This window comes from Micrasema longulum, unplaced genomic scaffold (assembly GCF_059751315.1).
Source record: "Micrasema longulum isolate JH-2025_06_02 unplaced genomic scaffold, ASM5975131v1 h1tg000075l, whole genome shotgun sequence".
Lineage (NCBI taxonomy): Eukaryota > Metazoa > Arthropoda > Insecta > Trichoptera > Brachycentridae > Micrasema > Micrasema longulum.
Genome location: NW_028277282.1, coordinates 147,938 through 161,714, shown reverse-complemented (window position 1 = coordinate 161,714; position 13,777 = coordinate 147,938).

Genomic DNA, 13,777 nt, shown 5'->3' with positions numbered 1-13,777 from the left:
AACAAATGGGTGCGTACTTCTGCAGGGGAGAAGCGAGAGGGGCGCAGATACGCGTTTGACGGTATATCAGACCCCCCCTCGTTTCTCCCCTGCAGAAGTAAGCAAACATTGGTTTTTTTAAATATTTTATTTTTGTAAATTTTATTCGTTCTAAAATTTTATTTTAATATGCCAATATGTTTTCTTGCTCATAGTGATCATCGTGGTTTCGGATATGACAGGGTTTAAAAAACATCATGTTTATAAATACATGTAATTTTAAAACATTTTATTTTTTTCTTTTGTAGATTGTATTATTTCTTTATCATTTTTAATTCATTTCCATCCCTTGTATAATGTTTATTTTGTAATTTTTTGAAACTTTTCACACCCTCTTAATTTGTAGTCTATCATAATTTCTATTCTGCTTTTGTAAATAATGTTATAGTTTAAAATAAATAATCTGTAAATAAATATTGTTATCTTCATGTTCCCAACTGCGTTATTTTACTAAAATTCGTTGGGAATATTAAATAAAATTGTGTATAGTATGATTTAAATTTTAATTTAAAAAAAATAAAAAAAAGATTTACCATGATACAATCTAATTTACGGTATACAATGCTGCGCCTACTTTTTGTCTGGTGATGATGACGTTTTGACCGATTTTGTATTGTAATTGAATAATGTGAGTGATATAAAGGACTGAAGGTCGTCCTTTTATGCAATGAAATGTAGGTATTTTCTACATCTACCTAGTTCAATAATATGTCGACACATCCGACAACAACGAGACGACGAGCGACGCCGCCCGCGAATTCGACGCCGATGTTGACGGATGAACACAGTGGACATAATCCTTAACCTTTTCTATACCTCTAGGTATCGCTATAGTAGTTTCCAGCAGCCGCAGCCTGCGGAATTTAAGTGATCTTAGATAAGATAAAACCCAAAATAATTATTTTAAAAATACATTATAAGTCAAAAAAGAATCATAAAAACTCAGTACGGCACGCATTAATATACGAATATGCTTGTGTGTGAAAAATGGAAATAGAACGCTAGACGAGTGTTCTCGACTCGATGACTATTCACATGTAAAAATTCTAAACGAGGAAACCGAGTAGAAATTAGTCGTTTGTTGTGAGGTATACTAGTCGGTGCATTTGACTACCGTACCTAAGACTTGGAGTTCGATTCACGGCAAGATAAACGTGAAACAATAATTTAATAGGTTATTTTTCAAATGTGAGTTCGGCTGATTGGTGAGTTGGCTCCTCGAAACTGGAAGTCTACATCAAAACTCTATCATTGGTTTGTTTGGAGAACTTGTGAAGTGGTTCAAAGTTCATAGTTCATTATTATGATTTTTTTCAAACATTCTAGAGAAACTTCGCAGTACAATTAACTGCTCTAATTTTTACCACGTGTAAAACTTTTTTTTATTCAATTTCCTGTAGCACTGAACTTCTTCATTAATATTCTAACTTCGTAGAGTCATACAATAGCTATCGGAACTGCTAAGATAAGTAAAATTAATATTAGAAAGCTTTAGCGCAAATTTTTTAATTAATTGACGTACTTCGTATTCGAGTGAAGAATATAGTTATCTGCGTGAAATAAACCATAAACAGATGTTTTTGACTTGATGGCTACTCTCAGGGTAAAATACTGAAAAAATAAATCGAACAGAAATAAGTCTGCTTCGTACTGCAGCGGTTAACGCGTTCGCCAACCATGCTTGATGTCCCGGATTCGAATCCTAGCAGGGTCAGAGTGAAGTATTTATTTTAAAGGCAATTGAACCGTATAATTGATCACCTAACCTTCATGTAACAGTTGATCAAACTTTCCGGCATTTGATTTACAAATGCAGTACCCTATTTACCACTGGCTGTGGATATGGAAATTATGATAGAAATCTCAAGAAGCTAAATATGTATTTTTTAATGTAGGTTGTTAAATCGGTAGTCATATGGCAGAAGGAACTATCTGTATTTTTTCTGTATTTAAATTTTCTACATTTTTAGTGATCATTTCCGTTAATACTAATAGACAAAAAAACATCATCATTTAGAACGGTAATTGATTATTAAAAAGTAACACTAAAATATTTTAGTTTCTGGATTAAAGTCTTGAAAATGAGTCTTATTTCAGCGCTCATGAACATTTTTGAAAATTGATGGTCTCTTCTACCATCTGAACACCGAAATAGAATCTAAAAAATGCAGGAAAGTACCATTAAAGATTTCTGCTTTGATCGCTTTAAATTAACTACGCGAAATTATACATTTTCAGTGACTGACCTTCAAGAGTAATTTTCATTCAACAAGTTGGAATACGAGTTGTGAATAATAGTCTACCATGAGAGATTAAAGAATTGATTGAATGATTGCCATTAAATTAATCTATAAGGTATATACTCGTACATACATAATATAGATTTATGTACTACGTGGAATTTATTCACAAAAGCATACAATATCATTCAGTGCTATTTCTCTTAAATAACCCGAAACGTGGATAAGTGTTGCCGACTCGACTCTCAAGAATCCTGAAACGGGAAATCGACATCACATGCAATATGGTTTAACTTTGATTTACATTGACATTCATGTTTACACAAGATATGATTTGTATGTTTCTTGAAAATAATTAAACCAAATATGTTCATATTATATGTGTTGTAAAAGGTAGTTTTGCCGTTTATGTTAATCAAATAAAATAAAAGAAAAAAAAACAACAATTTATAAACACGATTAAAAGAAATTGATTTAAAATATTTCTTGATTTATTCAATCAAAATTACACTCGCTTACATATTAATAAACTTATTAAGGCTTTTTAGGCTGTGCCCGTGTTAAGCCATTATACGTGGGTTGTGTAAAAAATAAGGTTCTCAATTTTTTTTCAGGTTTAAGGCATTTTTTATTTGAATTGAAAAATACATCATTGGAAAGCTTAATTTCTTAACTATTTTTCAACATAATCACCAGACTTTTCAAAGCGTTTTTGTTGACGACTAATCCACTTTTGGAATCCAGTTTCAAAAAAGTCCGCTGCCAGTCCGTGGACGAACAGTGTCTTTTAGGAACTGGAGGAACTTAACGTGAAAGTTCGCCTACCGGCCGTATGCTGCCAACATATTCTGCAGTTGTTCGGATACATAGCCAAGCGTGACCCATAAAATCTGGAGAAAATAATAATCGCGGGTTGGGTGCCAGGACGAAAAATCAGAGTTAGAGCTGCAGCTCGAGGGTACGACCGGGTGAAAACGATGACGGGCAACCCTGTAAAGGGTGGAGACGCATTGCTAATGGAATGGATGGGGAAAGTACGATCACGACCCTCGGAACTGAAGAAAGATGGAGAAGAGGAGTCCAATACCTACATGTCAACAAATATTTGGACATATTAAAAACATTGATGAGTTATTTATACAAACACAGCTACTTTCCGCATATTTCGAGCTTGATGTGGTTTATGGAGTATTTCATAACCCTTTGTTTCCTGACGGAACAGATTCGTATCTATATAAAATTGCTTTTATCTTATACATCAATGTTTGTAGTCATTTATCCCCAACGGTACGTATTTGGAACTTTTTGATTAACTTTAGGCCATTTTTAAATTATGATCATAAATTTAATTAAACGAGGGAGGCGTAAAGTTTGCAATGACATAAAAATTACATTTAGACCAAGCACAATCAGCAGCCATTGTAATTTTTTTTAATGTTTTATTGAAAACATGTTTGTTTTACCCATCTTTTTATAATTACTACAGAAGATAAAATAAAGATATTTATACACCTTTAAAATTAATGTTTATTGAGTGTTGTGTTCGTTTTTGTCAAAATGAAGAGAACAAGACGACACAAAAAAAACAAAAAATTAGTCAATAGTTCATAGCATCTTCACCGTAAACTGCCCAAATATCGCGAGCAGCTTTGGCAGGTGTTTTTTCTTTGATTAAACGCAAACAGAAGGATGTGTCGAAAATGCTCACTTTTGTCTACTTGACATTTCACTTTAAAGGTCGTAATAAAATAAAATAATATATATATCGTGAAAGCAAACACGGGATGATGCGGGTGAGATTTGTCTGACTGAATCATATAGCTTACATGCAACAAGGAAACGCCTGAAAATATTTTTCTATTTTAATGCTTCTTCTAAGGTTTATTAATGATATTTTAAGTCCAAATACTTATACCCGTATGCAGAGACAAAACTTAAGGTGAGGAAAGTACATTCTAATCTCAAATGCGGAGAATAACCCTAAGGTGAAGACAATAGAATGTACTTTCCTCACCTTAAGTTTTGTCTCTGCATACGGGTATTAAAATATCGTTGTCCAAATAAAGTCGCAAAAAATATGGAATAAAATACTAAATCAATCTTAATCATTTCCTTTCCGCTTCTAATGGTACATAGGGCACTGCATTAGTATACCAACTGCAGCGTATTTTGATTATTATTGTTAAGTATATGAAGGTACAGTAAAACTCCAAATTTCCGGATTAGTGAGTGACATACGCTATTACATAAACATGTCCAGCAAAGTTAATGAGGAACTTCAGCTCTACAAAAAATTGTTTACAAAAAATGTTTGCTTACGTGCGGTAAAAATTAGAACATTTAATTATACGGCAAAGTTTCTTGAAAATGTACATTTTTTTTTTATGAAATGAACTACTTTGAACGATGTCACTAGTTCATATGAATCAACCAATAATAAGAGAGTTGTGGAAGATTTTCGGTTTACTTACCGTCAAAGATCCAATCGGCAGAACTGACCGAGAAGCTGAAGAGAACTTGAGACGTCACACGCTGAGTAATTTCAGAAATATAAAACTTCATAGCGCTGATAATACGATACTTGTGTGTATATTTTTTTAAAATTGGTTTTGCTAATCTCATTCCTTTGACGAAGAAACGCGCCGGCCGCAAGCGCTTTTTTTTATATTTTTTATTTCCTGTATCTTGATTATGAACGCTATCTTCATATGTATATATCGAGACGGTATACTTAACGTCTGTACTATCTGTATCTTACCCCGGTGTGTTCTACCTACTTGTCATATCGACATCATATGATCGAAACAAGCCAATGGAACGACCGCAAACAATTAGTCCGCGTTCCTTACGTCATAAACATTCAAAATAGTTCTCATTTATATTTTAAATAGGCTTCTGTAATGAAAAGTGCTCACTTCAAAGCGATTATAAATTCCAATAAATTCCAATTCAAGCAAAAAATGCTCGCTTGAACATGAATTTTGTATGACTTTTGGAAATCACTCAGACGGTACGCTTAACGATCGCCTGTATGTATCTACCGATCGGCTACAAAGCCGGCTCCTATAACCCAATACATACATTTGGAAAGCTAGTAAAACAGATGGAAAAAAGATAACAACTAAATTATTTTTTTAGAGTGGTAACTTTCTAACGCCAAGATACTCTTATTTGTTAATAGAACAGAACCTAGCGACATTATTTTCATATCTAGGCGTTCGTTTTATTAAAGTGACAGTTATGTCGGAATTTAAGTTGACTTCAAAACTTACTTATTTGTCTCTCATATTTTAATAGGCTTTTAAAAAAAAAAAGTGCCAACCTCAAAACGATTAAAAATTTTAATAAATCATATTTAAACGAAAAATTGCTCGGTGGAACAAAATTGTTGACACTTTTAATGCGTAGATAAATGTATCGAGGGGTTCTGGACCCTTCGGTATAAGGCGATGTACTTACATCAAAACTTGATGGGGGGGGTATCGGTACTATATAATATCCCCTCATACCAGCACTTTTGCTGATTGGGAATATTTCGTACTAATAAAATATGTAATAAAATGTAATATGTAAAGTTTAAAAACCTTGTATTTTGTCATAAATAAAGAAATTAAAAAATTAAAAAAATACCTTTGGGAGAATTTTATCTTCAACTATGACGTCATACTTATGTCATTTTAGAGCGTAGATATGTGTACCGTGACGTACGCTTCCCCTTGATTCATATCGGTGTACCTACCCAAAACTTGAAGGTGGGGGGTCGGTAGTATATTTTTATAATCGCTAGATGGAATTTATCTTTAACTATACCGTCAAGGTGAAGGTATGACATCTTTATCTTCCCATCACAATCGAGGCCCTGACGACGATACGGATATTTGGCAATCCGGAGGACTGGAGTTCGGACATGCGGAGTTTTACTGTAATCTAGAGATTAAAAGGTTAACTGAGTTTGTGTACAATCTCACTAATACACTCTAGTCACGCTCGCGCAAACAAAATAATACGTCTATTATGTTATTATTTGTTCTGACCGCCTTCTGGAGCATAAAGCACCGAGGCATGATTAATGGAGGCTGTGGGGACCGGTAGAAAATTACACTTTTTGTTACGTTTCATATCAACCAATGGGTATCTCTATATACTATACTTGTGCCACTATACTCTGTGTACACGTGACCGATGACCATCCAGAGTTCATCAGCCCGACATGGGCAGTTTGGTGTTCTCCCGTATTGAAAATATTCAATAAAATAATTTAAATAATGGTTTTATAAATTGAATCACGTTTTTCTATTTTTGTTATTTATTTAACTTGTACATAACATATTATATTGTACATTAGCGGTTTTATACCCGAATGAAAATTTATTCCAACCAGCCAATAAAATAAAATTTTCATTTATATGATTTAAGTTTAGAATCGTATTCGAGGGAGCATAAAACAAGAAAACTAAATATACCTATACAAAAATTGAAATATCAATTGTGTATAAATTAATTTGATGGTGGATGCGAGATGACTTCACAGTCGAGCCGCATGGACAATATATAAGTAAAGAAGAAAGAGGAAATAAATTTTTAAACTTTTTAATATACCATCATATTAAGACCAACATATTTTTATGTATCGTATTATCGGCGCTAAGATTTTTTTTAAGTTTTGTAATTTTGAAATCACTCCACGTGTGACGCCTCGAAGTTCTCTTCGTTGAGTTCTGCTGATTGGTGGATTAGCTTCCCGTAAACCGGAAATCTACCGCAAGACACCATGGTTGGTTGATTCAGAAGAACTAGTGACATCGTTCAAAGTAGTTCGTTTATATTCAAATAGCTTTTATTATTTTTTTCATACATTTTCAAGAAACTTCGCCGTACAATTTAATGCCTTAATTTTTACCGCGCGTAAGAAAACATTTTTTTAATCCAATTTCCCGTAGTGCTGAACTTTTTTCATTGGGGATAGGAATTAAGGGGTGCCATGAACTGATAAGCATTGAAATTTTTCTCAGTTTCATAACTGCGCAATCATATTTATGCGTATTTAAATCATTTGGAATGTAAGATCAGTCTTACGCTTCAGGTGCCAAATCCAGGGCCTGTATTACAATGGTAAGTCAACATTTATCTTCAATTTTATCTGCAAAGTAAAATTAAGTTTTCCGTATGGAAAAAAAGAATATACACACAATTTTCGAAATATGTTCAATTACAGGTTACCGACGAATAAACTTGAAATTTTCATACAAATATACGCATTTTATAACATAATTATTGATTTTATTTAATACCGTCTCGATATGTACCTAAAAAGCAATCGTGGTCCAGGAACATTGAATTATTGCAGTGTAGAATTATACGTCCACCCAGGAATCGAACCTAGGACCTCAAGCATGGTGGGCGTACACGCCAAACACTACACTACAAAACGGATTAATCTCCATTCGATTTCTATTTTCAGGGTAGCCATCAAATGGGAAGCACTCGTCCAGGCTTCTAGTTCTATTTCACACTTAGAACTTAAATAATGGTTTGTTAAAAACTTGTAAGTAAATAAAATCTACATAATAAGTCAATTTAAATTATAAAAATTGCAAGTAAAATTCATAGAAAAAGAATGCTATAAAATATATTTAATTTTTATAATTATGTTGACTTATCAAGAATTCTAAGCACTACGAAAAATGCATTGTATTAATTAAATAAAATATTTTTACGTATTTTACGTATTTGTGATAAGTTAATGCTGTGCAATAAAAGTCATTGCAGTAGTTTTACAGCGTAATTGAGGAAAAGAAAATCCTTTACGAGGCAATGAGAAAATGTAGTTTTTAAAAAAGCTGCATTGTTATAGGTTCAATTTTAATTTTTAAAACAGATCTATAACAAGTGAAATCAAAACAAATCCGAACATCAATTAAATATTAAGTTTTGATAAATAAATGCCCAAATTTGTTATAACAAGTGACATTTTTATTGAGACATCTATGAGACTGGTCTCCACCAGTCTACCTAACTAATATAATAAATGTCAATCCACCCTCATTTTATTGTGCCGTGTGGATTTGAACGTTCCGTGTGAAATGGACTATTCGGGAAAACGAATAAAGACTTTACATGAAGCTTAGTTCACACGAAAACAATACAATAGACAAGACAATATTATCCTGTCTCAGCTCCGTGAACGTCGCAACCGCACAATACAGGACAATAAGAAAACACAACAATTCGGCCGTAGTTCACAAGCGGAGCGCTGGCAAAATTTATACGCGACGTGCGTTACAAGCGAGTTCACAATTTTTTTTTTTTTTTTTATGCTAAGATGTATTTGATTTGTTGGAGGACTAAATAATAAAGAGGCATATTTCTGCCGACATTTTCGACAGGAAAAAACCGCGGGAGCGACGCGTAAATGCTGAGCAAGTGGATATTGTTCTACTGTCCTGTCTGTGCGCGTTTTCGCTAAGACAATGCGGCCCTGCAATGTGATGGGGGTAATCCATTGTCCTGCGAAGATATCTTTATAATATTTTATTCCATTGTTTTGTCCTAAAAATTGCTGTATACACAAGGACAATACTGCCGTTCCGAGTAAGAAAGCAGGGACCAACATTTAAAATGTTTTGACGAAATTGAGGTTTTATGTATCTGGTATTTTTTTACCTAATATTTATATAAACAGTTTTTTTTTTATTTTAGATTATTTATTAGAGTAAGTTGTTTAGAAGGATTACAATTATTTATTAGATGCACTTTAAAAAACACACTTTTAAATTTTTGCAAGATTTAAAAAAATAAAAAAATATTTAATACGTAAAATATTTTATATACAAAAGTAATTTAAGAGTTCTTTTAACTAGGGAAACCTGTTCTGACTGTATGGTGTTAATTTTTTTTTTACATGTTTCACATGTTGTCATTCAAATATTTCTTCTATCGTTATTTTCTGCAGCCAGATTTTGATTTCGCTTTTGAATTATGTTTTTTGTTATAAGTTAACATAATTTTATGTTGAAGCATATTAAACAATTTGTCAGAAAAATAATTCTCGCACCTTTGTCTAAATGTTATGTTAAAGGGAGGAATGTTGGCAACGATATTATTATTAGATACTGCCTTATTGCTTGGAACGGCGGAATAGGTCCGATGCAGGGACAGGACAATATTGTATTGTCCTCGTGCGAATGCTATTTTAAGCTACAGTTGTGTCAGAATTTCGATACCTAGTCAAAAAAATACTTTCCCTGCATTATTGATCGGAGATTATTATTATTATTCCGTGTATTTGATTTAGGTAAACAACATCCAACATCCTTGGATTCCATTTAAATTGATACTCACGGCAGGCTTCGCGTTCTCCACTCTGCGCACACAACTTTATTATTTCGAAATTCCCCTTTCTGTTTGCCATATTTACTATATCTATATTCATGCCTAACTGCATTTGTCCTTGCACGGAGTCCAGCCAACTAGTGGACTATCTAACGGCTTCAGGCCAATGACAGAAAATACCGGGACGAAGAACGAAGAGGTATTAGACGTGCGTACCTTTAAACTCGCCTTTTTATCAGGTGTCGGGGTGTAGTGTTAACGAGCAAGCGAAAATGAAATTGCGAAGTTAATGTCCGAACCGGTTTCAAATGACCGGAGTTTGTGTAATGTTGCCACAAGTATACGGTCTTAGGGTGCTATTTTATTGTGTTTTTACATTTCAATATATTTTACTATAGAAAATAAAAGACGAGTGATACTTTAGTCCACAAATTTGGAATATCCAGTGACCGGTTTCATCGCTTTCGCGACATCTTCGAGACTGATTTGCAAATCATTATAAAAAAACAACACAAATAATATAAAGAAGAAGTTCGAAACGCAGTAAATACATCGAGTTTAAGTTTTAAAAATATAAAATAAAACTAGTAAAATAAATAAGGATAGAATACAAAAAAAAACTCCTACAAGAAAGGAAAAGAAAGCACTCACAAGCTCAGAGTAATAATGCGTCAACCTATAGAGAAGCCCTATCACTATGTTTCATAGAACGCAAGCGATGTTGGTTAGCAACAAATTGGCGGTCATTTTGTTTTATTTGACAACATACGCGTAACGGTTCTATCGGATGCTTTTGTCGCTTTGCTTGGCTTTGTTTGTAAATAACTTGGATATTTACATTATTATAAATGAAAATCGACAATGGTGAATTGCATTATATTAGGTAACAATAGTAAAACCTTCAAAACTGTTAAAGGAGTCAGTTTTCACAGGTAATTGATTTCGAATATTTTCCTATGATTTACATTGATTTTTGGCATTTATTGTCCCGACACGTGTATGATGTTGCTTAAAAACTTTCTTAATATCAACGTATTTACTTCAGATACTATATTTTCTCAATTTAGGGGATAAATTTGTGAATTAAAGTATGTTTACTGTTGATAATGACAGTTGATTACGGGCAATTTGTCGGAGCCGCACTAGGCATCCATATAAAGTTTAGAGTCTTTATCGAGTAGAAGTTGATTCAAATTTTGCTCGAAAATAACAACGTTAACCTCTAAAATTACGTGTCTAAATTTCAGGCGGCTACGACTCCCCGTTTCGGAGATGTGACGAATAAACAGACAAACTCAACACAGGGCTTTGGTTCCATGGAGTTGGGATTTATGTCTCAATAAATGTAACATAAGTATATTGTGAATAAAATTAATAAATAAATAAAACAATAAACACACCCATGCAGTTACAGTTTTATAAAATAAATATTTTATTTATTTATTTGACACTTTATATACATATACAATATATATACATATAAGGGCGGGCATATTGCCTTAAGGCAATTTCTTCCTACCTACCCAAACCGTTCAGTTTGAGAAAATTATAAATACATGGACATATTGAATCTTACAATTATATACATATAAATATAGGCGAATTATAGAAAAATAAATTGGAATAACCCTGCAATAATAAATACACAGGTACATATTTAAAAGTATTTACAATGCAAATTAATATCCATTTGGCAGGTCTCGACCTGAGTACGGCCTATTGTTTTGCTGCGAACTGTAGCTAACTTAATACCCAATAGTCATAGAATAGTTTTTCTACGTTTGGGCTCCTATATAGCTTGGCGGATTATTACTCTGAGACTACAACTGTTTTTATGTGTTTTTAATATACCTATGGTATATTAAAAATGGGTATGCTAAACGGCGGTTTCCAGAAGTAAACTGCATGAGTTACACAGTTGCATTCATTAAGTTTGATCAATACCATAAAAACACTCCTTACCATTAACGCAATACGTTATATTCCTTTAAACTAATAAAAAAAGGAACTGATTTGAATACAATGATGATTTGCAATGTTCGTCCGATTCCTATACCATAGATTAGATATATACTTAAAGATATAACTGTTGAATGATGATACTATTGCAGAGCTGTTCTTCTATTTTGGTTACGAATTGAAGTCAGATTTTATGTAAGATTTTTGTTCGCAAGTGACGGAAAAAAACATACGACTTCTAATGTGTTAGCGCAACAAACTGATGATACTGAAAACTTAATAACGTACACTTTTGTTAGTTTGAATTACTTTCGTTCGTACATAACTCACAGAAATGAAAGCCAATGGTGCAAGTCATCAATTTTAATTTTAACAAACGCACGGAATGAAATCGGATTATTTTCGTGCGATTGATTCTACAGGTGCAGTCAAAATGGTAGATTGTTATGTATATTATTTATAATCATATATTTATAATTATAGTCAACTACTCAAATACTATATTTGTAAAAAACCAACAAAGAAAAAACACTATCTACTTTACTGCTGTGCCTACAGTCGACATACCAAAACGAACGGCGTTTTTCACGATCTAAATTTATGAATGAAAATTCAAAACCGGTTTCTAAGGTGTAATGAATTAGAATACCGCAAAAGCACTTTGTTATTTTAATTTTTCGGATGACAATAATTCCTCGCGTTTTTCTTTTGCTCTACATCATTTATCTCCAAAATTGAAATATTTGTGTAAATCCTATGACAAGAAATTTATTTAGATTAACTTAACTGTAGTAACGTCTATATATCTCATCAATATAATATTGTTTCTTAGTGAGATCAAATAGTCCATCACAAGAGTCATCGTATTATCTAAAACAATCGCGAAATACAGTTTCGACGGCATTAGAATGAGGTAGGGTAAGACGTACAGTGAATGAACAAAACGCATATTTTCTTCTAAAATAAGAAAACAGTATGTACATTTATACTGAACCGTGTATTTTTTTTCTGGTTGGCAACATGATTTTGTTAGTTATTGGTAATTCCCTGTATCGGCCATTGACCAGCTACAGCATGGCCGTGTTGTAAAAATCACATGTAGCTTGTTCAGAAAAAATAAATGTCAGATAAGAACAATGTGTTTTTGTCGATAACTCTGTGGCTACTCTTGACACTAAAATAATCAAATGAATTATTTTTTGTAGAACATGCCTTCAATCTTTGATTTCGATTCATTTTACTCAGGTTTTGGCGATATTGATTAAATTACTGAGTGTTCCCTTACTGACTCATGAAAATGTCTTAATCCAATAAATAAACGGGTGTTCATCGCTGGTACCTCCGTAAATTTTGAAAAATCTGGTAAATAAACGTTTAGTGACTTAAAATTAACAGTTCAATTTCTGGTTTTTCTTTTCCGGTGAATGAACTACCCACGTTCAATGGCATCAATGCAGCCGACCACAATCTAGACGAGCATTTTATTGCGGATCCGACTTTTAATTCTTTAACTTCAAAGTCCGTTGAAGCTACTGCTCTTCCTAAGAAAAAAAACCCGATGCTCCTTAATGTTTTTACATATCCTGAAATAGCATCATGTAAAAAGAAAACTATTTAGACAAAAAAACTTTTCCGTTTGGCTTGACGGGTAAGAAATACCAAGAATACTTTAAAAAACAAGACGAAAAAAAGAAAAGAAGACGAGATTAAGAATAAAAAGAAAAAGAACGCCGAGAAAATACAATCGCAAAAACGAAAAATTTAAGAGAAATACAAAAAGACACGAAAATATGAGATTAAGATTCAAAATAAAAGGAAAGGTGTCGAAATGCAAACACCAGGACAAAAAATTAAAGAGCACAAACACTTAAATAAAATCTTGAGAAAAACCTAAATAAAAAATAGGAAACTAAGCAAATAAATGTCCGAAAAAGGCAAACTACGAAAAAGTACGAGGTGTCTTTTTTAGTCAATTTATTTGGAAAGTTTGTTATTATCAGATTTAAAAGTTAAAAAAGAACGCGATATTTTGAAGGCTAGTGCTTATGGCAAAATGATGAAGATCAAAAATTAAAAAAATATTTTTTAAGAAAAAAAAATCATTGTTGGAGAACGGTATCAATTTTGTAAGACCCCAAATCCCAGACATTTCTGAAGTTAATTATGCCGGTGTCCAATATGTGATTGGTGATCCTAATTGCTCCAAA